Below are 27988 nucleotides of genomic sequence, written 5' to 3'. Positions count from 1 at the left end.
TTGAATATATAGAGGCTCAGCAGTGTGAATCAAAAACATCCGGCCCCCTTGATCAGCGCCTCTGAATGGGCCTTGGGTTTCTCAATGGTATCTGCGTTGGCAGTGCCACATCGACCCGGGTCACACCCCGCTGTTCTACTGAGTGGGGCTGAATAAAATCATCTCAGGCAGACTGAGAGCTCGCCAGGGTAGGGTCAACTGTTCTGACCCCCAACGGGAGGCCAGGCCCCATTTTCCTGAAAAAAATAAAATAAATAAAAGACCCAAAAAGCGTCAGTGTCAGCAGGATACGGACAGAATCACAGGGAGAGAGGTTCCGTGAAGATGTTTTGAATGACAGGCACACTAGCGTTTTGTGCAGTATTTGACAGGGACGCAGACCCAGCTCTTTGAGAAGGTCTGCTTTCAAAGAGCATTGGTCGCAAGCCAAAGCAGTTAGCATGCGCTGCAGAACGTATACACAAAAATAGCACCTTGAAATAAATGAGGGATACGAGAGAACAAAATATTAAAGGGATTTGCTTAATTTGAGTGAATAGACACGTTAGGCCTCCGTCTCACCTAGGTGAAACTGGGACATTCCTGCCTGCCTAAGCATGAACAAGCAACTGCCAATCCTCAGTGACCCGCTCGACTCCGCCGTCTAAGGGTCCTTCTTGGGTCACGGCCTCAGTGTCACATGCCAGTGGACGAGAGAGAGATATCGATTCCCAATAAACTCATTAAGAACTAAGAGAAGGACTTTTCCGCACAGACACAACAATTTGTTTCTGTCAAAACAAGAGCTTAGCACTGGCTTTCACAGATTGAGTTTACTGCTTTGCCCTTTTGATCTCATTGTTTTTCAATTGAGCCATGGCTCCAAGCCATATCAATGATTTTCATATCAGTTATCCCTGACTATATTCAAACCTGGAGTTAAGACAATTAGGTGAATGTGCATGTTGTAATGGCCTCATAATGAGGGCAATGAAATGACTATAATTCTGATAACAGTGTAACTCTGGCAGTGGTTTATTGCTTTGGGACACCGGCCATTATTTTACAGAATGAGCAACTGATGAAGTCATATATCTGCTCCTCTTGTGTTGTGCATCTGCTATCCCCGATGTCCACTGGCAGCTGACCATATCTGTTTCTATCCTATCTCCATATTATGTTTAATAAGCTTCCAAGGTTGGCAGATCTGGCACATTAAAATTAACATGCATACTGCTTCTGTTAATATGAACATATAGGGGTTATAAATCTACGAAGGTTATTGCATTTTATTTTTATTTATTTGCCAACTATATCCCCTCCTTATGAGATAAAACTCCCCCATCACATCAATGATAAACTGTCAAGTCATCGCCCCTTTGCACCCGCTATGGCGCTTTCTGCTCTTCAGTCCCTGGAAAGGATGTGCCTGAAGATCGAGATACCAACCGACGGCGTAGACAACTACTGTTATCGTAGCGCTGCCATTAATAAAATCGCCCGCTGGCTTGTGTCCCGAGGTTTGCTGGTCTGTGTTATCATGCTTCAGGACAATCTGAAATGAAACAGCGCTGAAAATATGGCGCCACTGTGACAGGGGGGTAAAAATGGGAAGAAATGTGATGGGCCATGGTGTCAGTGTGGTTAATCGAAAATAATGGCCCGAAATTTATAGTTGCCGTCCTGACCAGCACGGGATGTACTGATGCGGGAGATCGAATTTTAATGTGTACATTCCATCACTTCATACAGGCTACTGATGTTTAGGGCCCCGGCCAAACAGTACATGAATCTATGGACTGAGGTTATCATAGGGCAGTAATAAAGTGGGAAACATTCTAAAAACAGACTCTGTCTGTTAAGTTTGTTTGTGTGTGTGTGTGTGTGTGTGTGTGTGTGTGTGTGTGTGTGTGTGTGTGTGTGTGTGTGTGTCTGTGTGTGTGTGTGTGTGTGTGTGCGTATGCTCGGCAGCACGTTACAGAACCTTGTTAAACATCAGGGCGATTTGACAGTCATCTGATTTCCACCTGCGGCCATTGTCATAAATAACCGGCAAAGGGAGAGGGAGGAGGTAGACTCATGAGAGATGCAAATGAAGGACACCTGCTGTGTTGTTCAGACCACAGGGAACCGGGAGACCCATCAGTACGTTTCCTTATTTGACAAGAGTCCATCTAATCTCCCTTCCTCCCCCAATACTTGAAATGGTTCCTGGGAGAAAGAACAAAACAAAAACAGTCCAGATGCTGTATGGTCCCATGGTGCTTTGTTATGCAGCACTGGTTTGTGCTGTCTCATAATGTACTTCAGTCCTGGAATATTCAGAAAAGTTTTGTCGAGAACAAATCAAACCGACTGTATTACTTATTGTTTTAAGTAGTCTGGTTTTATTATCAAATATTGTATTTACTGCAGTGAGCTTATATGCAAGAATTTTGCATACTGTGACCTGGCAAGTGAGCATCAGCGATACCCCGATCAGAGTAACAGTGACCTGCGTCAAACCTGCGCTGGGTCTACATCTGAATGGACCTAGCTTTGTGACCCAGGCAACGGATTAGGCTGTTTCACAAAAGGTGTTGTAAGGTTTGGAAAACATGATAACCAAGTATATGAACTGTTTTAATTTGAATTAGTAACTTCACCCCCAGCTCTGTTCTTAAGTCAACCCACTGCATAATTATGGAAAATGCAAAGAAAGGGTCTGAGAGATGAAACTACACCCACATTCTTATGACAAAAGCCTCCTGGTGGCTGTAGCCTCCTAGCGGTGGGGAGCAGGGACCCACTGCTGCTGTTCTGCTACCTGTTTGTAGCCAGCGTAACGTTAACATGCTGGAATTATCTAGCTCATGTTAGCTAGCTTCAGCATCTTAATGCTTCAGCTACACACTCTTGTAACGGCATAGAAAAGCACATTGCTATTGCCGGATCACCAGTCATTAACACTGATTCACCAGATTTTTTGTAATGTGCTCATAGCTTAACTTGCAGTCCACAGAAGGAGAGGAGACAGGTTGGTGCTGTGCTGTGATTGTAAAGGTTGAAAGGATAGATGGCGTCTGATATGAGAACGTTAACATGATGTAGATCAGTCCCAAGCGGCCGACTCTATCTGTCGGCTTCGCAAGAGCAGTTTTGATTTGAAACAGTAGATGGCGGTTCGAGCTATTTTCAACCATTAAATGCAGATAAATTCAATTTAAAGTTTGGTAAGGAATGCAAATATCAACACCAGCATTGATGTGTTTCATCAAAGTACAGTTATATCATTTAGGTTATAGCTTTAAACTTATGAGTGCAGTTTATCATATATTACATGCCACTCAATTGACCACACAACCAAAAATAGATCTTGCAAGGAAAGCGCCGTAGATCTATTTGTGCACTGGTACATGGGGATGGACGGGGTAATGATTGGCGGACTGGCCTGAATTGGCTAATGCACGTTTTGTGTCCTTAAGAAAAAGAAGGAAAGAATGTTGCTAATTGGGAAGGTGAGGATGTGTTCCGTTGTGATCCGTTTGTTGACTATAAGCAGCACTTAATAAAGACATGATGAGGTCTTTTGTCTTTGCCTTTTGTCACCACGTCTACCTGGAAGGGACTTGAGCAGTGGCAGACAAGTGTTTGGGATGGATTTCCATAAGGGTCTGTGGGAACCAGCATCAGAGGCCATGGTAAAAGTATGTGAGTGATCTGTGTGTTTTTTTTTTATGTGACATAGAAGTGAGCACAGCGAGGCTTGGCTAATCAGGAAAAGTGGCTCGCTATTCAAAAGAAGCTCATGATCAGCAGGTCTATATTGGAATCCAGAAATCGTGCATCAGCTGTGACTCATGCTCCTCAGTATTAGGTAAACTCACTCATTAAGCTCAGACTGTATTGTCGGTTCCCTCGCCTCGGAGCACAGACACTAAATAGTCTTCTTTCGGGTTTAAGAGGTAGAAATCAGCTGCATACAATTTTTCTTTCACACGGAGTCATTTTCTGCATTTCACTTCTGACGTCAGAGCCCTTAATGAAGACAGCGTAGCTCACCGCTGCCGAGTTCTGCACAGCCAGTCTAAAGATTTTATTTCACCGCTTCCACAGCTTGCCTTATTTCACTATGGCTTAATGAGAGTCGTTTGGAATAATAGGCTTCCATTGAACGGAGGCATCTGCATCCACACAGCTCTAAATGAGTGAGCTAATTTCCAAAGATAATCACCTCTCCTGCTGTGTTTTTATGCAGAGAAGCTGTAGATTTTTAGTCTCGGATTTAATGAAGTCAAAAATTACCTCCAATCCTCCGGTAAGGTATACGGAAGCGAATATGTGTCTTTGGATCGTAAAGGAAAGGGTGTTATTTTCATAAACATGGCAGTTGTGAAATGACTGATGTCACTATTCAAGAAAATTTGAATATTTAAAAATCCGGTAATACTATATTATATGTTCTATGGACACAAGTGAACCAGTCAGGCTATCATTTAAAGTCTATTAACACAATTACATTTTATTATTATATACACTTAAACTAAATAAAAGGCCCAAATTTACATATATTATTTAAAGTTTAATGAAAATGTCTTTCAATTAAGCAGCTGTGAAAGATATTGGCACAGTGGACCTGCTGAGGGCATCCATCAGATCCATTAGCTTAGCACAAAATCATCACAACTTTTTGACTGCAAAGAAACCCTTGAATTTACCGACTGCTTGAAATATGCCTCGATCTGTGCTACAGAGACATTTTGACTACCCCAACTGAAGCGCTTCATGATGCTGTAGAGACATAAAAAGAACTACAAACACTTTTTGCATGTTTCCAAGAGCAAACAAGTGAGAATTCTTCCGATGCCTGGGTAATGAAGTCCACCGGGACATTCAGAGACACAATTAAAGGATGAAGTGAGCTCTCTTTTTCCCTGTCTCTTCCGTCTCCCTCTTTCTTCCTCTACACTCTCTTGTCTCGTCCCTGTGTGTGTGTGTGTGTGTGTGTGTGTGTGTGTGTGTGTGTGTGTGTGTGTGTGTGTGTGTGTGTGTGTGTGTGAGAGAGCGTTGTCACTGATGACACAAAAGCTGCGGCGTCATGCAGTCACTGCAGATGGCAAATATGGGGAGAAAAAAAAAAAGGACAGGAAGGGAGGACTCGCTTGCAAACAGCATAGACCATTTTGACAGAGAGAAACCCAGGCTTGTCAGAACGAATGGGAAAGGTCACAAACTGTGACAATGTAGTAATGTCCCATTCACTGAACTACACTCTCCTTTATTTAACTTCCCACTTTCACGTCAACTAACTTGTCTTTAAAAAAAAAAATGTCATGCCCTTTTTATTTCTGTAAAGGTTGCACCAGAGGCAGCCACAAGCAAGGCAGACTGAGCTGTTTATCGCATTCGCTGTGTATTTATGCAGTTAGGCTGGAGAGAAACTGTCAGTAGATTGGCCACATTTTCGGTACTTTTCCCCTTGCGGCTCTGTTGGAGTGGCTGTTGCAAAAATGTGTACAATATGAAAGAAACGGCAGCAGAGGTTAATTCCCTGGTGCAGTGTCATGCAGGCTGGCAGTCCGAGCGGAGGAGCAAGACGGCAATATGGCTAGCAGCTAGCGCAGGACATCCTCCTCGCAGCGTTGTGCTTAGCTTATCACAATAGACGGTCTGGACGGTTTCCAAATGACGGCAGAGGGTGGGAAGACGGGGGAGAGAGCAGAAGGAAAGGTGAAGGAAGGGATTGTATTGTAATGTGTTTTCATGGCTGCCAAATGAACCTTTCCGTAGACTGTGACACAAAGAGTGCCGTAGTACTGTAAAACAAACACACACACACACACACACTCCTCTTGGGCTGTCACAGGAATGGAAATCCGCTGTGGCAAAAGGAACATTTACATGCAGTATTAGAAGCTTGAGGTGTGACGGCCAGCATCAACAGCTAAATTGCCATCCGTCCACGCATTATTATTTTATTTTCTTTGGTGCTTATTAGCTTTCTGTCTGAGGTAATACTTTTAAAATAAAACCTGCTGTAATTGATGCCTTTTTTCTTGTCTAGACCTGAGGCAACCCATCAAATATGGATGACATTTAAAGCTAGTAAGCCATTTAACAGTCAATCTCAATCTCAGTTTCAACTACAGTCATGGAGGTTAGGTTTCCGTAGGGATTTTCCTCTTGAGTTGCCTTCAAACCATTCATTTATGTATCAAAGTTACTCTCCAAAACCTTTTATTTTATCCCAATCTTAAGTCCTAGTTCTGCTCAACATGTGTGTGTGTGTGTGTGTGTGTGTGTGTGTGTGTGTGTGTGTGTGTGTGTGTGTGTGTATCCCTCTCTCTCTCTTCCCCTCATCTAATTCCACCATCTCTATTTTTGTTAAATCTCAACAAGATGTTGTCATCCGATCTTTAACCAAACTTCACATTAGCCATTGCTACCTAGGGACCTGATCTCAGGCTTATTTGTTGCCTTACATCATGTAACCCAAGTAGCATGTGGTGTTGAACTGTCACAGATTGGAAGAAAAAAGAGACGGCCATATCCAAGCACTCCAATTCCCACGCAAAAACTCTCCCTTTCTCACTGTACATTATGAACAGGTAATTCCTTAGTATAGTGAAAAAGGAGAAATGAGTCAAGGTTTCACCAGTGTCTGTGTGTGTGTGTGTGTGTGTGTGTGTGTGTGTGTGTGTGTGTGTGTGTGTGTGTGTGTGTGTGTGTGTGTGTGTGTGTGTGTGTGTGAAGGCTACAAACAGTTTGTGTCATACAAGCCATTAAATTGAAAAATGATATCAGGGTTTAGAAAATGCCTATAAGGGAGTTCGGCCATCTTTGCGTGTCTGCCGATCTACTTTTCTCTCCAGCTTTTTTCCGCCTGAAGCACATTCTGAAATCATATCCTACATTTTTGACAGTGTCTAGAAGGGACAACGGGACTTTAAAGACTGAATGTTGGAGAAAAGTCAACAACGTCTTTCAAATGTCCTTTTTTTACTTCTCGATTGTGCACTCACCTGCGTAAGTGTTTATTTTTTTACTATTTTTTTGATAAATGTCACAGATATAAGCTCATTGACAGCAGTGCATTTAATGTAACGGGCATCTTGAAGGACTGCGGGATCTTTTAACATTCCTTTATCGAAGTCCTTCAAAGCAAGCCAAGCCCTCTTACAAAGAAGTGTGCCTGCACCTCACAGTCCCATTGTCTTAGCACAGTCAAGTAGCTCTGACTCACTGGTTTATTTTCAAGAGTGGACAAAAAGAGCGAGAAAAAAAGTTTGTGTGTGTGTGTTGATGTGTGTGCCTACGCCTGTGTGTGAGCACTACTTCAGGAATCCCAAGGCCAGGGCCCCCATTACGAGCGTGGAATGAGAAATCAACACATACATCGCAAAAACTGGATACGTAAACATAGAGGCCACAATTATCAGGCGCCGTGGTGTTGGGAGCTGAAGGAGATGGAGTGCCAATAGGTCTGTTCGCAATCACCCCCCTCACTGCCTGCCCTCTGTAATCCAGTGGGTGTATTCTAGCTTATTTTGTGCCAGCAACAATCCTTAACTACCCACTGACTGGCAGGCCGGCCGGCTGGCTAGCTGGCAGGGTGGGTGGTTGGCGGATGCAGGGGAAGTTTGACGGGTAGAGGTCATGTTGGGAGGAACAAAAGAAAAGAAGAAAAAAAAAATAGGCAGGAGTAGCAAGGTGTATTCCCACGTGTCGCAGCGGCGTTGGCGTGTGCACTGTAGTACACACTGTACATGCGTTGGATCGATTTTTGAACGTCATGCGGTTCAGTTCACTGATGGACATCAACCGGTGCGTGCGCCTGTGCGTCACGGGGCCTTACAGCCGACTACACAGCCTCTTCACAGAGGCCAGCTTGATGCATTGTGACAAATGAGAAAGCAGTTTGATTTCGCACAACACTGAGCCGCACTCCAGCATAATGAAGTGATCATGACTTTACCCTTGGTTCACTTTGGCCCCGGTCCCGCTGTGTTTTTCCCCTCGATTCAATCGCTTCACTCACTTATTTACTTGGCAAGCATTTCCTCCCGTAACCTCTAGTACTGCATAACTAGCGTCAAGGGTGGGTTGCTTGATAAAAACCACCGCTACGGGGCATTGGTTTTACACATAGGGGAGCGCGAGCAGTTTTTTTGAATTTTTTATTGATATTCAAGTTGCCACTGGGTTGGAATAATAAGAAGCCTATTTTCACGCCCAGGCAAAATCACCTCTACTGTCCATCACCCTGTCAGGGCAGAAAGCTGAGGCGTAAATATTGTTTGGCAGTGGAGGGAGCACAGGGCTGTAGCTGCACTTGTTCTTTACTGTGTGTTGCTCTTGTTTTCGCTCTGTCCTTTCTCATATTATTCTTTATTTCTCTCCGTCTCAGATGAGTGTCATTAAAATGAAGTATCATTAAAAAAAAAGTCCCCTGCCTTCCCCATCCTTTCATCCCGATGTCACAGCGTACATCTCTCTCTCAGTGAAATTGACTTGTGTGTATTCTAGTGTCACTTCCAACATGGTTCGACTTAGCGTTGGGTACAACACCATTAGCACGCTTCGCCCGGACGGGGCTCTGCCTCCAGGCTTTGCGTACAGAGGGAGTACCGACGTGTCGGAAACATGGAGGACTGCTTTTCCGCCCCAGCTGTCCTTTGCTTGCAGATTGGGTTTCAGGGGTTATGATTGATGCCAAACGCCTGTAGCCAGTTGTGAAGACATACAGGGGGAGGGGGGGTGTGCTGGTATGGTTTTGGATCGGGGTCAGTGGCACTGGCAGAGGACTGGAATTCTGCCCTTGACCTCCATTTTGGATCACCCCCCATCTGGCAACTAACAGCCTGTCACTATTAGCACTTTGAGGGAGTTAGTACTAATTAGAGGAAAACTAAAGAGAAGTGAAATGTAATAACTCTGGTTTCAAATACCACAAGAATGAAAATTATGGGGTATATAAAAGTATGTTGGTAATATTTTTTCAAGACTTTCCGATTGTGTTGCAACCAAAAACATTATTTTTTTTCATGCCGTTCCCATTGTCTCATTTTCTCTTATCTTAATTTTTGGAAAGGCTGGGAGCAGAATCCACTGAGGTTCATTTGAATAACCTGCGGAATGAGGAAATAAAAGCTGGAGGAAGAAATAGAAGTGGCGGTCGGCTCTTTGCATTCATGTCACACAGCTTTATCAAATTATTCCACAATAGCAGCCACACAAGTGATGGAATTTCAATTAAAGTATGACAGTTTTAGAATTTGTTTCTGCTTGCAAGAGAGCCAGTAGAGGTTGTGTTTCATGGGTTGGGAAGGAGGGGGGGAGGAAGGGAGTGGACGACAGGGAGGGTCTCCTCCAGGAGACATATTTTCCAGTCTATATTCTCCATCTATCCCCCCAAGCCTCTATCAAAAGGGAATGACTTAGCTGAAACACTTTTGTTCAGAGGCACTCTGCGGTTAGAGCCTGGAGCTGGGCAAAAAAAATGGGGTGTTATGATGAAGGTCTCTGCAACAAGAAGTCAAAAACGGAGCCGTTAGCTGATAGGCTCTTACCAAGAACAAATATGCTACCTGCTGTGCCAAATAGAAGGGTGCAAGGGATAAGTGCAAGGGAGGGGCACACGGCTCAGGCTGGTGGCTACCTCGTAAACTGAGAAAGAGCAACGTATATAAATGACCCTCAGGGACTGAACTGCTTCAGGGCTGAATTTGTAAAACATGCAAGCTCCCAAAAACACACACTATATATATATATATATATATATATATATATATATATATATATATACACTATGATAGAACACATATAAGATTAGACAAAACATAGCGTTTGTTGCTGCAGCAGCTTTGCATAAAATAATTTGCGTAACATGAACCTAAAATAGGATCATTTGTATTTGTTGGCCATTTACATTTCCCCAGACTCCCACTGGAATAGTCAAAGAGGAGAAAAATCCATTAAAAAGTGCAGTGACATTGCCACATAGCAATTTCACGAATGAGGAATGCATTTAATAGTGGATGGATTTTTCATAATTTGGAAGTGTTTCCCCAATTCATGCCATAATTCTTGAAGTGACACGTGTCGTAATGGGATCCAGTGCCTCCACTCGGCTCACAGTCCGGCACCTGCATGTCCACAGGGAGGTGTTTTTAAACATGTAAGGGGATCTCACAAGCAAACTGAGAAATACTGATTAACATCATCATTTCATAATTATTGGTTTTGTATTAACTCGCATTTATCCTTCCCGTTTTTGAATTCAAATTAAAAACCCCTGCATCGCAAGGTTAGGAGTCAACGTTTAAATTCTGTGTAACCTCAGCATTCCCTCTCTACTCAATCTGCAATTATAGCTAGCTGCTTTGAAGAAGCCAGGCGGAACTAAAATGACTTTTCATGTCCGGTATAATGACTGCCATTTGGAAGCGAACATGGAGAGAGAGGGCAAGAGAGATAGAGCAACAGAGGAGAGAGTGAAAAGAGACGGAGGGAGGGACAGAAGCAGGGAGAAAAGGGGGACAATCATTGGATGAAAATGACTTAGGTCACCTCTGGTTCTGACTAGACGGCCCAAACCATCCACCTTTCCATCCGTCATTCCACTCAGATGGATCTGCCATGTTTTTGGTCCTTTTCTTCCTTCCCTGTGCTGCTCGCTGGAACTTTCACCCTCTCGTCCCTGTGTGTCCATCTTTCCTGCCATTGGTCCCCATTCGTTTGCCATCAACGAAGGCTTAGCAGCTTTAAGGCGGATTACAAGATGAATAGCGCAGAGCGAGACGTCGTATATTCTCTTTAGGGTGGGCCACTACTGCCAAAGGCCAGAGCTGAGTGCCGTCACCTGGGCTAGCAGCTGGCTATCTTTTACACTTCCCTCGCTAATGAGGCCAGACAGTTGGGGCTGAAGTTATAGCGCGGGCTAGATGCTGTGTTGGTAATCTATTATTTAGACTGTCGTGGGGAGGCTGGTCTCAAGAATTTCATGCATGCATTTTGCAAAGCAAATGGTAGCCCGGGGGGAATACAGAGCTCTGTGTGGGAAAAAAAAAAAAAAAAAAACGAGCGCGTATTAGACAATGTGAGTTTGCAGCGTTTTGTTGACCTGCCTATTTCAAACCTGCCAAGACCTGAAAGGAAAAATGTTTGTGTTTTGTCATTTTTTCCTCACATCAGAATAGGAATATGCTCATACAGATGTGCTTCAGTGGTGCTAGCAATGCTGACAACTCCATCCGAAGCACGCGTTCTCTTTGTCTTTTTCATTCAGGGCTTCTTCCCGCCTTCGTTCCTTCCTTTATTTCATTCCTGGTTGTGATATTTTAGGCATGACAGATGACGGTTGTGCTCGCGTCTTCAAACAACCGACAGAAAAAAAAACCTGCTGTATTTTTCCATTCCCTTTTCATGTATATTTTAGGAACTATTTCACAGGGGTTTCGGGGGGTTGCATCACACGGTTACAGATAACACTGCGCAGACGGGCCTTGTTTATATTTAGTCGGGCTAGAAAACTATGGCACACATGACCCCACCTATGTATTTATAGAAAAATACCAGAATTTGATTCCCTTAAAGACCAGGGGTTGCCATGGCAGTTTTTTAAGTCGTGCATCTCCCAATAGTTCAACCATATTGGGCATCCAAACATTAGAGAAGCATCGTGGCCTGGTAGCAGTCACAAAATCAGCAAATAAGGCATCGGTATCCAATAACTTTTACAGGCCCATGAACCAATTTGGCAATTAACTATATTTGGACCTGTGTATACGCATAACTACTCCAAGATGAGATGGCAACAGTTAAACATAGAGATGCGGTTTTAGCCAGAGCTTTTTTAGCAGACTTAAGTTACTCTGAAATGAAGTTCATGCATAATAGCTCAAGATACCACAAATAGCTCAGAGTCATGGATGGCATAAATAAGCTACACATACCAAACCCCATGAAGTCACCGAGTTATTTATGACTCCACATGTAAGAGCCACATCACGATCATTTAACGTTAATATTTGCACAGGCATGAAATAGGCCATGACACAAAGAAAGGCGCCTGTCAAGTCATGAGAGTTACAGCAAGATAAAGTGGCTGTGGCGTACTTATGCCGATCCATTCATTGGCCCAACGAGAAGTATTTTCAATTACACACCCACAGACTGTATATAAGACGTGAAAGCAGTCACTGTGATGTCACCCACTGGTTTGTGGACTGCTGTTTTGAAGCCTTGAGTTTGGCATTGTGCCCGTCACCATCTTGGTTTTTGGCCGTCACTTGTTTTTTTTTTGCAACCAGAAGTGACTGGAGAGGGTGGAGCGTACAGCTGAACGCTGAATTAGACGTCTTTAGGTGTCCAAAATGTTACAATTAAACTCTCTTCAACTGAAAACACACTGTGAAAGCGTTACAATTGTAAGATTAAAACACAGACAACTCCCAGACTGGACAACACCGTGGAAGCAACTTGTCAATCACAAGGTACCCTGAAGCACACCCTGCGTCATCGTCTGGATTGAAGAAGACTCGAAACTCGTGATTGAGGCCATAAACTCTTGTTTACAAGGGTCATTTTCTCATGGACCACACACTCGTAGACCAGAGGAGTCTCTCCCTGCTGGCCCTTTGAAAGAAGCCCAGTCTAAGGCACATCCACATTGCCGCTGAGGTTGCCGCCTGGACACACCTCACACTCGCATACAGCTTTTACAGATGCAAACTGTGGAGGATGCCATCGGCCATCCATCAAATCCCTAAAACCCACACGGTGAGGTTAACTAGAATTTCCGTGACCTCCAATACAAAGATTTTACACCACATTTCTCATGCTGCTCAAGAGTAGTGAATGCCAGGTGTAGGGCAATGTAACCCAAGCTGACACACGTATTCCTCCACCTAAACCTTACCTTGTCCTTGCATGTGTTCTCCTGTCGATATATCCTAAAGAAACATTCCATGAGAGTTTTAGCGTCGCTGTAACTGGACACCATCATGGCTTTTGTGTGTGTGTGTGTGTGTGTGTGTGTGTGTGTGTGTGTGTGTGTGTGTGTGTTTGACAGTGAGAAAGGGAGAGTTTTTGCGTGGGAATTGGAGTGCTTGGATATGGCCGTCTCTTTTTTCTTCCAATCTGTGACAGTTCAACACCACATGCTACTTGGGTTACATGATGTAAGGCAACAAATAAGCCTGAGATCAGGTCCCTAGGTAGCAATGGCTAATGTGAAGTTTGGTTAAAGATCGGATGACAACATCTTGTTGAGATTTAACAAAAATAGAGATGGTGGAATTAGATGAGGGGAAGAGAGAGAGAGGGATACACACACACACACACACACACACACACACACACACACACACACACACACACACACACACACAGACACTGGTGAAACCTTGACTCATTTCTCCTTTTTCACTATACTAAGGAATTACCTGTTCATAATGTAGACCAATATTTTTCCCAAAAAAGCTCCATGTTATTTTGGAGGATTTCGAAAAGCCACAAAGTGGAGTATGGGCTTTGAGAGAAGATGGCCGCTTTTCCTCGACTGAGACACTTTGCCCCCTTCAGCGACTTTGGATAGCAGCACTTTGAGCGAGCACCACCTTATCCATTTTGCCTCCTCTTTTTTAGCGCCCCGCTGTCGCAACAGCAAAATTGGAAATCGAACAGTGCGGCGACGGCGTTAATTGTGCCATGTCAAAATTGGGGCGAGTGCTGATTGTTTGAGCCGGGAAACAGTAAAACATGTCAGTGGAGGTGCTGGGAAGTGCTTACTGGCTTTAAACTGGGAATTGCTTGAGCAAACACACACACACACACACACACACACACACACACACACACACACACACTACTTTGCATGCTTAAACACACACACTGGCCATTTGAATACTCCGCCTTCACTCACTGCCTTTTCATTTGGCAATATATTGCTTTGCATATGGTCAGATAGACTTTCTTAGGCCTTTTGTTTTACACCACAATGCCTCCAAAAATGAATTGCAGATTAGAAAAATCGTAATTTTCAGCAAACTAATGGGTAATGTTGAGCTTTGGAAACCACTACACTTATTCATGTTAAGAGTGTTTTCCACCTAGTGCCTTCAAATCCTCTCTCTACTGCATTCCCCTCAGTGGCTGAGGAGAACGAGTCCCCTAGTGGCCCAACAGGCGCACTGAGCACAGGTGGTGCACACAGCTCTGCTGGAAATAAAGGCTCACTTTCACCTGACTGACAGAATATGTTGCGTGACTGACTGGCTCCCTGCGTGCCTCACTGATACGTTGCTTCTTTTAAAAACAACAACATGTGAGCTCTTTAAAAAGAGAAGAAAGAAAAGAAGCAAAGTCAACTTTAAACCCCGCGAAAATAAAACGCGTTCTATAAATAAGACGGATAAAATGAGAGATCTCTGGAGAGCTGCAGGAATGCTCTTTGAACATTCTTCTCGATGTAGTCGCTGAAAAGGCTTCCACAACTCTAAGAAGAGTCCACTTCATCAACTGTATTTACATCACACTGGGCTCAAAATAACAGGTTTTGCTGGCGTTTTTTTTTTTTTTTTTGTCACGTTTTAGAACAAAAGGGCGAACAATTCAACTGTAGCCTTTTCAAAACGTAATATTAAAGCAATGCGATATGTGTATTACGCTGTGTTTTGATGAATTATTGAAAAAAATAACTGATTTTAACACCAGTCGCCTCTCCAAACCTCAACGCGAACCGCTCACCGTGACGAAAATACTCCACCTGCCCATTAAAACATGTAGTTTACGTGCGATACGTGTTTAAAATAGAAATAAACACGTTATCGGTGGTATTTTATGCCATTCGTGGCGTTGTAAATCATGCAATGTGGCTTGGAGAGCGCTACTGTATTCAAGGTTGCGCGCATCCATTATAATAAACTATGAATAAAACAATTTCTGACTCATAAATAAAACGGTTGCATCCCTCAACACGGTATATGCACTGTATGCATCAGCAGTATGAAGGCAGTCCAAATAGGTAACGCTGCTTACAGCTTATATGTTTGAACCAACTTCATGGGGCTCGACGCACACCTGAAATCACTGCGGCAGCGACTTCAGCTCCGACTGTCACAACCTCCAAACTCACAGGCTCGCCGAACACTCTTACCTTATCACCATTGTGCTGGCGGTTCGAAACTCGGTCTCTCCTTTTTATTTTTCTGTACAAAGAGAAGTTTCTTTTTTTTTTTACATCCAGTAATGGCAGTCTGGTCCTGGGGAAATTAAATAGCGTGGAAGAAAGAAATCCGTCCTCAGGTTCTTGTTCTTCTGCTGTCCCCCGTCTGTTCGCTCTTATTTCGTTTCTTTCCTCGGAGTTGTCCGTCACCGATGCATAAACGATCTTCGGGGCGATCGGACCAAAAAAAAAAACCCACGCACGTGGAGCGTGTATGTGATGTATTCTCAGGTTTAGGGTCTGTCTGCGCTGGGCTCTGTTAGATCTACATTGAATTGAACGTGGCGAGACTGTGCTTGTGTTTGAAGAGTGCGGCGTGGCTGGGACACACAGCCCCTCGCGCTCCCTCTCTCGCTCCCTCTCTTGCTCCCTCTCTCTCTCTCTCTCTCTCTCTCTCTCTCTCTCTCTCTCTCGTTCTCTCACTCTCTGTCTGTCTGTCTCTTTCTCTCTCTGTATTTGCCGAGCACGGACTGAAACCAGGAGAGTGTGTGTGTGTGTGTGTGTGTGTGTGTGTGTGTGTGTGTGTGTGTGTGTGTGTGAGAGAGAGAGAGAGAGAGAGAGAGAGAGAGAGAGAGAGAGAGAGAGAGAGAGAGAGAGAGAGAGAGAGAGAGAGAGAGAGAGAGAGAGAGAGAGAGAGAGTAGGAAGGGTGACGTCACACAGCGAGGTCCCACTTTTTTCAAATTTTTTGGGATCAACTCCCCCCTAAGTCCACTACAGGAATGTGCACTTGGACATGGCTACTTTAGAGGATGGTGTGTGTGTGTGTGTGTGTGTGTGTGTGTGTGTGTGTGTGTGTGTGTGTGTGTGTGTGTGTGTGTGTGTGTGTGTGTGTGTGTGTGGGCGAGCTAGTGGGTGAGTGTTTGGGTCTGACTATGTCATTTTTTTTCCCAGTCGGTAAACCGTGAGAATATGAGTGCATGTGTGACACCGCATACGTCTGCGTATGTTAGTTATGCTACAGCTATGTTATTACGAAGGAGGAAAGTAAACACATGCTGTATGTGAATATTATGTAGGAATTTAGATAAAAAGGTTCAGAAAATTGAGAAAAAGATGCACTTTCTGTTATATGCTATCAGGGGATTCAATTGCAGTAAACGGGATAGAAAGGATGCAAAAATAACTACATTATGATGCCAATTTGTAAAAAGTCTAAATTCATGCTTTGTCAGTCCTGTCTGCAAGACAAGCAAATAACTTTTGAAAACACTCTTTTTTTTTGAATATAGTTTGGATCAGATCATATAAACCATATGATGCGTTTTCACACTACATCATGTTTGATATGCTCAATAGAGGGTTAATGTGAATATGATGTTGTAACTGTAGGTCAAATAGATCTAGTACAGTAAGAATTGCAATATATTCCCTCTGAAATGTAGTATGCCTATGATGAGTATGAGCATAAAGTACAATTGAATTTGAAACGCTATACCTACCTCAGGATATTAAGATCAGTACTTAAGTAAATGCACTTTAAATCCCCATCTGGCCACACCCCCCACAAAGAGGGGGCAGCGTTTCACCTCTACTACTTGATCTATACAATCTCAATATACAATCAACAGTTATGAAGTTCCAAAAAAACTCACAGCAGGGCAAAAACGAGCTAAATTCAACCAAACTGTTGAAAGTCCGAGAGACGGTCAAAATAACACGACTATCTTATAATCTTCACGTGTGGTTTTGGCCTATTGTTTACGTTAGCCATCTATTTGTTTACTGTGCCTCTGAGCAAGGACTCTACCGTCCCTGTATGTTTTGATAGTTTGTTTATGAGACTAAATCCAAGGTGGCGTAAACGAGGAAACCGCTCGTCCTCCCCACCACCAGAAGTCTACTCCGTCGGGAGTAGAGGAGGGAGACGGACCTTCAGTTAGCGGAGCTGTAGCAACACACATTCAGCCTGGGTCTGATCCCTGGGCTCTGCCCGGACTCCCCGCCAGATCATCAAACCCTTCTGTTGCAGACGTGACACAGGTTAGAGTGTGGGGCTGCCACTAACCACAGCACGCTGCCGGGGTTTGAGCTGGCTGAATGCTGGTTGCTACAACTAACCGCGGTGGCGGTGAGGACGAAATTAAAATAAAAAGACATTTTCTCATTTCTGCCGCTCTGGATTTAAGGAGGGCAGACTGGACGCTACAGTGACAGTGGTATTACAAGACAATACGGGCTGGGGCTAGCTGTTCAGCATGCTCATTTCAAGAGATATAGCTACATTTCAAGACATAGACATGTTTTACAAAAAGTCAACACTGTAACCTCTTCACATTTTGTTAACAAATATTAGTTATTTTCTTTTTAAAACTAAAATTCCAGCCAGATTGTACACATTGCACCTTTTAAGCAAGTGAGAGTTAAAGCCTGGCATAAATGGATGCTTCATGGTAGTAATGTCAGAGCAGACTCCATAAAAATGCCAACATGTACAATACGATGACTACAAACTCATCGCTAACAGCCCCACTATAGGTCCCAGTAGAGATATTATATCGATTTTGTTGTCAGGCTGGGCTTGAATGTGTGTGCATGCCTGTCATCTGGCATTTTGTTTATTTTTATCAAAGGCATTTGCTCCAGTATGTCGGAAAGCTGCCTTCACATACCGCATGGTGTACTCAAGGTCAGCCTGTCGGAGCAGCCAAGCTGAGCGGTAACCTCTATAAACCATGTATAATGATCACACATTTCATGTAATGATTCCAAGGCGTGATTGATTCACGTCCACGTTACTGAAAAGACATAATGGTGCACACGGCAACGCATAAAGGGACAATGTTGCTCCTGATAACACAGTCAAGTGTAGGGTCCTCTGATGTAGGGCTATACAGAAAAATAGCAGCAATGGCCCGGGGAGACAGATGACTATGACCAATTGTGTTTTGAGAAAAGTTGCTTTTTGTGGCAGCAACCCAAGCCTTCTGATGAACAACCCAGCCCTGCAGACACCAAACATCCAGCATCCAGCAATAGCACTCTGAGAGACAGACTACTGCAGTCAGCAGATCTGTTTTCTTACCTGCACTAAGACATGCCATGTATCTGATTGAGTAAGTAACCGGGATAGTGATTCATACCTGCAAATTATACCCAGCTCCATTTATTAAGGGCAGAATACCAGATTTATAGGCCAAAATAAAGTGCTGGTTTTGTGACAATGAACAATAGAGAAAGTTGATGAAATTACTGTTATGTGAACTATTGCCCTTGACTGCTGGCTCTGAGAAAACACAGTGGGAGTGATAGCTTGTTGTGTCTAGAGGCACAATGTACTACAGCTCACAAATGTCTGATTATCTAACTTTCGCCAAAGCAGTTGTTTGGAAAATATTCGTATTTATCAGGAGTATAGACTGAAGGCTACAAGATATCCAACAGTGACAAAGCTCTTGCTCTCTTTCATGAAATGGTATCAACCCTTCAGCATGAGGCCTGCCGACATTCACCTCCGATGCATGACTGTAGGGGGTCTTACTCTTTTTCAAATCCCTCCAATGTATTCGTGATCTTTGAATATAATTGGATGACACTAGTTAGTGGATTTATAATTCCGCTCTGGGTTCTAACCTTGTGCTTTCATATTCTTGGCACCTGCTCTAGCAGTGATACTGCAGCACTTGTTGATGAATGGGTGCAAGGGTAGGATTTATCAAGAGCCTTCCTTCCTGGCCTATCATGGCTGAACTTTGTCGCCCAACAGGACACGGTAGTCTATAAACCATGTGTCCTTCAGTAAGAGGGATCCAAGACAGAGAGAACCTGAGTGCCGGGCTGAGATTCAGCATTATCGCGTGCTGAAGTTGGCCTATTAATACTCTTGACAGTGGGAAGGCCATTTAACTCACTTGGCAAATGTTTTCGTTGTTGGCCAATGACACCACATTACTATTAAGTGAGCCAACAGTGTTTGATAAACTGCATAAGGCATGTTTATGTCCATCCACACATGTGTGGGGTCAGGTAAAGAGTGGCACTGATTGACATTTACACTGTAAATACAGCATCAATATGCATTTGCTTTGAATGGACAACGTGAGCAAATCTGCTGATGTGTGTTTTTCCTGCCCACACAGGAAATCTATGGAGGCTATTCAGATTTCACAAAAATAATAAGCATTGAATATTCTCAGTTATTTAAAAAGTATGTGCAGTTATCTCTTCTTTTTTTTTGAAAATGGTGGTGGGTTACCTTACAGGCTGCCAAAGATTAATTGAATGTCGTATTCTATCAACTGTTTAGTACAGGCTAGTATTCATTAGTAGAATATCACTGTCACTATACATATTGAAATATTGTTCCGTTTGTAATTACACAAAGTATCAGAACCAAAGTTTGTACAGATATTCATGGTCCCCAGAGGATACATCCCAACTTTCAAAATGCTCTTACTTTTCTTCTAGCACCACAAGCAGGTCAAAGTATGAACTTATCCTGTGAAATATGTCGACATCGACCAAATACCTGCAAAATAATCCCATGCCCATCAGCCCTGAGAAGTACTTGGTGGTAGTATGCTAGAGTTGGTGGATACCTTGTACTTAAATGGTACATTTCCTCTCAGCACTGTTTTTAGAGGTGGCATTGTGGACTATGAAGTTACTGATCAATGTATAGATTTGGTAGGGTTTCTTTTCCAGGGTGCAGTGTTTACCCCAGTGGGGATAAAGGTTAAGAAACAAACAGGCAACACGGTTAGAAAACCAATCAAGTTGTTCTTTAAGTTGCAAAGAAAGTTGTTCGCTTTTAGTCTGCAAAAAAACAACGTTTTAAGTGATGCTTGTCGGATACATTTCCACTCAGGAAAAGGCTCAGACTGGATTTTGTTGCTAAATAGGCTGAGGTCAGTTCCATTGTAACTCAATCCAATAACTGCCATACCAGTTTAACACTTGAGATTTGGGAGGGCCGACAGCTATTTTAGAAGGATTTTATTTCTGAATAAGTTGCGTGTACTTCTGATCATGCAGCCTATTTATAATTCTGCAAACAAAACTGTCAATGTCGCATTTAATGTGAGACGGACAGACGTGAAAATACAATATCGTTCACTGTCAATCTCCCTATAGCCTGGGGTGCAGGCCTTTTCACCCTTGACAAGTTGTTGGCGAATTACAAATGACTGTCAGTCAAGTCATTACTCTAGTTTCTGCTACCCAAAGACGACACCATGTATAATACGGCGGAGAAGAGAGACACGTTGTCTGAATCAAAAACAAGGACTGTTGTGTTCAGCCCCTCGCGCCCCGGAGTTGATACATTTATAGTCCCCCCCCCCCGCAACCCTGATCAAGTAAACCAGTCATCGTAAAATTAATTTCCCCATCAAGCGAGACTCACGCTCCTCAGGATAACAATCTATTTTAAGCGGATAAATCTAATCCAATGTGTTGAGATTGACTTGTTTATGGCCGCTGCCCAAGCAGTCAAGAGAGGTGGTGGGGGTGTGGGGGGGGTGTAGCGACAAATGCCAAGGTGATATTACACACATCTCCAAGGCAGGAAAAATGTAAACCAACACTCAAGTGTAGTCCTTGGCCGAGACATCCTATACTTCTCTCCTTCTTAGAACCTGTCAGACATGATGGATGGATAACCATGCAGCCATGCTTTCATGAGCATTAATAGCCATTATTATGTACATGATAGGGAAGAAGTGGTTAATTTATTGGTCTGATGTCAGATAGCTACATCTGGAGCCTTACACATTCAGTGACAGTGTCTATATAATTCACTTAGTGAAGACAGCCGTGTAACGCGTCCCCCGGCCGAAAACACTCTTTAGCCCGATTATTAAAGTAACCCTATCAAGAGTCAAAGTTCAAATTTGGGCAAAACATATTCAGTTATTATTTATTTAAAGTTGTACACTGAAAACTCAGCTAATCTTCTTCATCAGGACTATGTGCTTGAAGTTTGATCATATTTGATTGACAAGTCAGGGAACATGATCAAACAACCCTCATGACACTTTTATTTGAATGTTGCTAACTTTAAAAAGGTGCACAGCAATATATGACATCGACGTTTTATGGAAAACAAACCGGTTCTAAATTTGTCAGAAGACGTTGAGTTCATGTCAGGGCCCCATCGCTCACAAGAGGTGAGTGAGCAAAGAGCATTGTGGTAATACATTAGCTCTCACTGGCGGCGCTGCCAGCAGTTTTACGTTAGATATTAACTATATTTGGAGCAGCTGACTGCAGCCTGGTGTCACAATACCTTCAGAGCTCACTGCACGTAGTCTTAAACTTTGGTGAAGCTGACGACATGTTTAGTCTACTGTGACATTGCCTCAGATTGGAGGAGCTGACTGCAGGCTTATCTTACATGTTTGATTAGCCTTCAAGTAGCTTTTTGAGTACCAGACGACACCAGTATAGGAAAGGACACGGTGGTGAGACCACCGAAGCAGGCATGACTACAGTCTGTGCTGTATGGAGGCAGCATCTATTTCTTGTGTATATTACGGTTTATCATCCATAGTTCAGTGTGCATCAATGCGTGATATAGTGTCTGCCACAGAGTGGGTCCCGGGCATATTGTCAATGAAAACGCAATAGGCTGTGCTCCTAAAGTGGGCAACTTGAACTCTTACGTGACCTGAACCGCTCCTCCTGTTACTGGGCACGCCGTGACGAGAGGCATGCGCTTACTTATCTGTACTGGGACTGCTGAGTCATGAGTAGTCAATATCACCTTATTATGATGTCGAGCGGAATCAGATTCACGGCGAGGCCCGTGGATGGGACCACGGTGTGATTTAGTTTATTGTTGGCACGGGGTGCAATGAGCTGAAAAGCAATTAGGTCCATTAAGAGATCATCTGGGATGGCATGAGCAGCCGTGGTGTGTGTGTGTGTGTGTGCGGCAACCTGCTCAGAGGATCGAAGAGAGACTGAGGTGGCGAGGGAAATGGGCTTAGACAGATTGAGTCAACTCCTGCCTGACGGAGTCCCTCTGTGGAACTCGGCTCAGGACACCTGTCCTGGTGAAACCATGCAAAGTTGTATCTGTGTGTGTGTGTGTGTGTGTGTGTGTGTGTGTGTGTGTGTGTAGTGTGAGCATGCGCATGCAAATGGGCTCTGTGCTCGATGTATGAGCCCCGAACAAGTTGGCTGTGACTATAAAATTGGGATGGAGAAAGTCAAGAAAGTGGATGATTCTGTGGAAGTGGATAACAAACCATTCCTAAGTCACATTTTACAGCTGTGGAGGGCACTTCCTATTAGAAAAAGAGGCCATACATAAGCAGTGAAATTGTAAGAAGCACACGCTCACTCCTTCAAGTGGGGGACGTCCGTCACCACGCACTGATAGACGCATTAGCCGCTCTGCTTTTGAGTTATATTGTGTGCCGTTTCCTTGCGAATCCAAAACATCCCAAAACAATGAACATGTGGTCTGTGTGCTCTGTGCACATTTATTATAAGCTGCCGCTGAAATGTGTAGTTGATTAATCAATTTGCTAAATGAATCAATGGCAATTTCAAGTATTGACTAACCATTAGTCACTTATTAAGAAAAGGTCCAAACTGCAGCTATTTAAATGTGGGAACATATTGCATGGCCTTGTTCTATTTCTTCGTAAATAGGATATATTTGGGTTTTGGACTTTCTGACTCCACAAGCAATTCTTAGTTGCCTTACCTTACCGTTATAAGCTTTGGAAAATCATTATTTGATATTGTCTAAATGATTAATTGATACGTTGAAAAAAGCAGATCATTTTGGGATACAAGAAGTACAGTCCTATTTCGTAAATGGGGTCCAGTCAAGGGGCAAAGTGATGTTTTCTCATTTTTAACTTCTTTCCATATTTAGTAGTTGTGGAAGAAATCACTGTTGCATATACTGTCATGTGGTCATATGGTTTTATACTCCACCTGTGCTCCTAAAGCAGTGGTTTAGGAAGGCCTTTGATAAGACTAACCCTCCACAGGGAAGATAGGATGAAGTAAACCAGGATGAATATTGTTAAGAGCGCTGATGTGATAATGCGACACGGTTTTCATGTTGTTACAGATCTCATTCTCTTTTTTTCCTTTGTAATTCTCCATCTTGCTCGAATTCTCATGGCTGTGTCCGATCAAAACTCATGCACTCTTTTCCTGCGTGTTGATCTTTTCCCATCTCCCTCCGCTCCCCTTCATTGTCCTTTCATTTATTTAAATATTCCCTTCTCTAAAAGCCTTTTTAACTTTTCCTGCCATCATCTTATCCCTGTTATTTGCTCATTCACTACCCGCTCCACATCAGCTCTTTCTGCTCTCCACCGCTCTAACTTTTCTTCCCCAAACTAATAGTGACATACATCATCTCTGTCTATATCTCTTACCTCCATTCCCTCTTTCTCCATCTCCATCTCTCTCTCTCTCCCTCTCTCTCTCTGTCTCTCTCTCCATCTCTCTCTCCCTCCCTCCCTCCCTCTCTCTCTCTGTCTCTTTCTCCATCTCTCTCTCTCTCTCCCTCTCTCCCTCCCTCCCTCTCTCTCTGTGTCTCTTTCTCCATCTCTCTCTCTCTCTCCCTCTCCCTCTCTCTGTCTTTCAGCGTGTGCAGGCTGGCATCGGGTATTTACGAGAAACCTCTCACCATAGCCGATTGATCATGGCCATTGTTTGCACTGGGTCCTCCATTTTACAGTTCAGTGTTCATGAAAAGGAGCTTTTTCCACTCTCGCTATCTGTCAACTCCCCCAACCCCAAAATATATTCTCTCTCTCCCTTTCTCCTTTTGGCCAGTGATCCCCCGCTGACATTTTCACAAGCACACCTTCATCAATTTCACACCTTCGATGCCCTCTTATGCCAGTGAGGAAGGGAGGAGGAGGAGAATTGATGGGTGAGTGTTGACAAAGCTGGCTTTGAATTCGAAGTCAGGGAGTGACAAAGTTCTTCAAGTGTAGGACAGATAGGAGATGGAGGGTTATCGATATGTGTTTTGTCAAAGTCCACTAATGAAACATCTGGATGATGCCAAAACAAGTGTTCCAATTCATATCCATTAGAGTCTACGAAAATCCCTTTTTCATGACGTTGACCACACTGCCACAATGTACAGTGTGAGCCTCTCTCAGCTTACTGTTTGCTGCCCCCTGTAGTTCGCCTCTTTCTCATTAATTCCTCCAAAGATGAGTCATGCAACTTATGCTATAAAGCCAATAACGCAATAAAAGGTGTGATGGAAAAAGCCAACCAGAAGGTAAACATCCCCTGTGCTCACTTCCTCCCTTTAGTCTTGGGAAATTAGGCCATTCTATCATCAGCCAACTGGTGCATTTATGAGCCGCTAAAGTAATTGGCGGTAGTGGCGAGATCTCGGCTGAGACAAAGGCAGCGCATTCACCTCGACAGAGCCTTAAGCGAAACGCTTCAATGGAATAACAGAGAGGGGATAGAGGAGGAAGAAGCGAGTGGAGCAAAAGAGAGATGCAAGGTGCCTCATTCACTGGCTCAGGGGTTTATGGGATTGCTTCCAGCTGTCACTCTGTGTAGTGAATCCGTAGCACCGTAATATCTTAATTGTTTCAAATTAAATGCTCGTAAAATGGCAAAGGAAATGAGTTTTTTTTTCTCTCTGGCTAATCCAAAGCAGCCCCTTGACTTACATCTGGGCCCGCTTTAAGTGAGAGGCGGCTTAAAAGGTGGAATGGCTCCCACATGAGATGGCAATGGATAGGCTGCTGTGGAATTAGTCTTTATAGGTTGTGAACTACTAACCAATTACTGTGCATGTGTGAATCAGGTGTGAATCAGGTGTTTTGTAGCTCTCTTTTTTTTTCTTCCTTTTCCTTGTCTCCTTATAATTCTCCCTGTCTCTACATCTTCATCTGCCCCCCTTCTGTCATTCTTTCTTTACATGTGTGCACATGACTTTATGTGTGTACGTATATGTGTTTATGTGGAGGACGTGTGCGTGCAGAGGCTTATCATAATAAACTGTCTTAATATCCTGCAGGGATATCACACATTTAGCCCCACCCCCCGCCATCTCCCTCCGGCACTTCTGAGACCTCAGCTCATTCCACAGCACACAGTCAAATCACTCAAGCAGCTAAAGGTCCTGAATGACATCAGCCTTGCTGTCAAATACACACGCACAAATGTATGCATGCATACACATGATGCACACACCCATGTTGGTATACATACAAAGCCTCACCGAGAATAATCAGCGGATATACTGCTATGAACTCGTAGCACGTTCTATACATGCAATTTACACACTAAACATGTGCATTCTGTGATGGAAGTATGACATGCTTCTCATGGCTTAGCTGAGCACAATTCCCAGTCAGAATGGATATCAGAATGTCCCATTAGCCCCCGTTAACTTGACATCTTTTCTTCCATTCTTGCACAAATACCAGCTCAAAATGAAGCTCCTAACAGGCAAATCCAGCAGACAATTATATGCCATTACGTCTGCAAAGTGGTTTTGTGGTGGGGGCTGTAGGTGGCTGTGACGGGTAGGGGCAGTGAAGTCGATTATCATAAAATGAAACACCAACTGAGAAGGCCTGACACCGCTCCACTTGGAACCAGACACTGATTGAAAAAAAGAAAAGAAAAGAACAAAAAAAAAAAAAAAGCTGAAGCATCATCATTGCCTCACAATGCAGAGCGGCTTTCATTCTACACAGCAGATGGTGATACCCAAGTGCCACGGTAAAAGTTAAACTGAAAAATGCTTGAAAAGTTTCTGACACTTCTGCCATCAACAGTGCCATCTGCAGTTAGTAGCATCAAGAGGACAGCAGTGTCGACAAGTGTTATTTGGTGACTTTGTCTCTCAATGAGATACAGACTGCAACAATAATAATATTATTCAAAATAATGATAATAATGACTATTGTTTTCTTGTATCCCCCATAATATTGTGGATCAGATGAAAATTACGATGAAACATTTAGATGGAAAAAATAGAAATTTGAACAAATGTAATTATTTGACAACTGACCAAATCTATCTGCTGATGCAGATCATAAGATGAAAAGCATGAGAACGGTTACCAGATGGAGGTTGAGGTGAGATTGTTTTGTCAATATAACCAGATAAGTTTGCACAAAAATGACGAAAGGTAACATCCGGGTCAAACTTGTCCTATTGCAGGGCTGACTGCTGTATTCTGAACTAGCTACCAGGGTCTTTCCATTCATTTGCAGATGCTTAAACTGCAGTACGTTATTTATTTTAATAATTCATTTTACTATCACCCAACTCTGCTTTCATTCATAAGTTTTCATCCAATCTTTTTGTCCTTTTTTGTTGCTTTCTAGTTGCTCTTTATTTTAGTTGTGGCCACAAACTCCGCGAGCATCAACCTAGCGTTACACTGTACACTAGCTCCCATGCACTGAGTGTTACATAACGTTTGTCAGTAGCTTGTGAACAATGTTGAATATCTAGCAAGCTAAAGGTACAGTTCACCTAGGATGAGTGGAGACGAAAACAGAGCTAACAGGAAAGTAATATTGGATTTGTATTATTATTTTGTTTGCTAACATGTTCACAATTACAACTTCGTACTGTTAATGTGCCTGATGTTGTGTTTTCAGCTTGTTCTGCTGCCCCCAAGTGGCCTGACAGATTGGTTATTACTGCAGCTTTACGTTACACAAAGCATGAGTCTGACCCTGGCATGTTTTTCACCAGATCAGCTGAGCTAATCAAAGGGAGAAAACATGCCTGAATATAATAGAGGATAATCATGAGATAAGTCTTTTTCACAGCAGACATTTTGACTTACAGTGGGGAAAGCACAGGTGTTACTAACAACATTAATGACAGCTCCGGTCTATTCAAAAGTCCCAGTAAGCCATGACAGTGAGCCCGTATGCATAATACCAGAACCCTGGAACTGAATTCAATTATTTAAATGTCTGTCTAAGTCTATCTTGAGGTTAGACAAAATGCGCTGAGGCCCCACCATGATGATGGCCTTACGATTCTGGGTGCTGTAAGGACAGATGTTTCTCCCCCAATGTCCTTCACTGAATCCATATTTTTGTTTTCTCTACCCAACTCCACATTGAGGTCCTTATTCTACCTCTGACCGTTTGAATGTCTCATCTGCCGGCTGCGTTGTTTCAATGCGCTGCAGAGTATTCTCCATGCTCTCCTCTGGTGCTTCACATCCCATCTCTCCCCTCTAATCTCCACTCCTGGTCCTTTCATTTCCACGTCTCTCCGCTCCTCCCCTACCCTCTCTTCCCTTCTCACTCTGTATTTTCTAGCATCCTCATTCCCTTCTCTCTCCCCTCTCATGTCCCTCTCATCACCTCCACTCCTCCCATCCATTTGGTTTTGTCCCCCCCCCCTCCCTGCACACTACACAACTTCTCCTCCTCTTCTTCGCTCCCTCGTGGATCTTCTTCCTGCCTTCCTCTCACATTTCCTGCTTCTCTCAGTTTGTCTCCCCTTACCATTGTTATTACCTTTTCGCTCCTGTCTGTCTGATTATCTTGTTACCACTGCTTTAGCAGCAAATTCTCTTGACCCGATCTTTACATGTTTCCGTCCAGCATCTCCTTTTTGTCACTTTGACTTTTGTCTTTGCACTACTTAACCAGCCTTTATTTGTCTTCTCTTTCCTTTAGCCTACCCTCCGCTCGTTTTTCCTATGCCCCTATGCCAGAATATGTGCTCTATTACAGCCGGTCTCGCACTCTGTCTCACTCTGTCCTCTCCTCGCCTCTCCTCACTCTCTCTGCCATTTTTGTGGCCTTTCGCTCTGTGCACATCTAATGGCTGGGGTGTAATCCACTGGCTAATCTGCTGACAGCCTGTGTGACAAGGCATTA

General features: G+C 43.5%; 1 protein-coding gene across 34 annotated transcripts in view; it reads right to left on the bottom strand.

Annotated features, from left to right (window-relative positions):
* Positions 1 to 27988, bottom strand: part of LOC137874609 (receptor-type tyrosine-protein phosphatase delta-like) — a 333500-nt gene that overhangs the window by 107493 nt on the left and 198019 nt on the right. The window contains exon 1 of one of the 34 annotated variants that reach the window (XM_068713390.1): positions 15116 to 15658. The exons of the other annotated variants lie outside the window; for them this stretch is intronic. The gene's annotated coding sequence lies outside the window, so the exon portion shown is untranslated. Of the gene's footprint in view, positions 1 to 15115; positions 15659 to 27988 lie in introns of those variants that run through there. 34 annotated transcript variants of the gene reach the window in all.

The sequence above is a fragment of the Cebidichthys violaceus genome, unplaced genomic scaffold (genome assembly GCF_023349555.1).
Source record: "Cebidichthys violaceus isolate CVI_PGR_0920_01 unplaced genomic scaffold, fCebVio1.0.p SCAF_19, whole genome shotgun sequence".
NCBI classification, from domain to species: Eukaryota; Metazoa; Chordata; class Actinopteri; order Perciformes; family Stichaeidae; genus Cebidichthys; species Cebidichthys violaceus.
This window is presented reverse-complemented; position numbering and strand designations above follow the sequence as displayed.